The 1,506-nt window shown below is 22.3% G+C and overlaps 1 annotated feature.

Moving 5' to 3' along the window:
• Positions 1–1,168: part of a repeat region that runs on past the window's edge.
• Between the last annotated feature and the right edge of the window lie 338 nt (positions 1,169–1,506).

The following is a 1,506-nucleotide window of genomic DNA, read 5'->3' on the forward strand; positions in this document are numbered from 1 at the left end:
CAACATCTATAATATATCATTTCTTTTCTTTCATATTTTGATATTATATAGCTTATCTTCTAGCATGGAATGAATTGTCACTAACAAATAAATCTTTATTGTAAGTTATAACCATTTTATCATTATTAATACATTTTGGAGGATTATTAAAGTCAATTGCATCAAATTCAGTAAATTGTGTAATTAATAAGTGTTTAAATATTTGTTTACAAACATAATCATGTTTTGATATTTGATTCTTTTTCATTACATCCTAACAGTATATGACTAATAGATGCAATAGTGTTAGGGCAATGTTTACAATATTTTAAAGCATCATTTTGGAGTATTTTAGATTTAATACTTCCTGTCATAGTTACTCCTTCTTGCATCTTTACTATTTGGAGGAATGCATTTCTTTTTATATTTAATGACCTCCATGTTGCTACTGTTAATTTCTTATTATTGAAAGTGCCATTTGCATTTCTTATATATTCACAACATTTCTTTTCTTTCAATTCACTTAAATATCTTTCATTTAATTCATTATTTACCCATTCAAATATTTCCTTTACATTGTGCTTTCTTTCATTTAATTCTATTACATTCATTAATTCATTAAAATTAATCTTCTTACCAAATGCTTTCTTCATTCTTTTAATTATTCCATTTGGATTTTCTTTTATTGCTTCTATCATTTCTCATATTCCTGTGCTTGATAATTATATTTTAAATATATTCTTATTAATTCTTTACCACATTCATCTCTTGCTGACATTAATCCTAATCCCAATTCATTTATTTTAACATATAATCTACTTTTTGGGATATTTCTACTATATAATTGGAGTTGTATTAATGCTTTTCTTATTTGTTTATCTATCTTCTCCAATTCTCCTAGTTTCCATAGGACAATACAAAATCCATATCTTAATTTGGAGATTATATCATTATTAATCTTTTTATTTTATTGAGAATGCTGTACTTCATATTATTTAATGATGATAAAATAGAAGATATATCATTTAATAATCTTGTACAATATTTATTAATATTTATTTTATCTCATATTTCAATACAAAGATATTTATAATGATTGTTATTAGTTACTCGTGTTAATTCAACAATTTCTCAATTTATTTGATTACTGATATTATTCATTATCAAACTCTTTTCTACATTAATTTTTGGCAACGAAAAAAAGCAAATAATTGAAAAAGAAGAGAATGAATGATATAAAAGAATAAAAAGAAAGTAAGAAGTTTGATATGATGAAGAAAGAATAAAAGTAGAAAGGAGAGAATATAAAAAGAAAGAAGATAAAGTGTAATAAAACAAAAGAGATGATAAAAGAAGAAAAGAAAGAAAAAAATAAAGGGTGCAAATTTTATTGAAACAAATAAAAAAAGTGCAAAATTTAATGATGCAAAAATTAATGATGCAAAATATTTAGCAACATATTTTATTGATGCAAAATATTTGAAATAAAAATAAATCATCATTTGATATTATTATTATATTTGATAA

The sequence above is a fragment of the Entamoeba histolytica genome, genomic scaffold (assembly GCF_000208925.1).
Source record: "Entamoeba histolytica HM-1:IMSS scf_1104750517995 genomic scaffold, whole genome shotgun sequence".
NCBI classification, from domain to species: domain Eukaryota; phylum Evosea; order Mastigamoebida; family Endamoebidae; genus Entamoeba; species Entamoeba histolytica.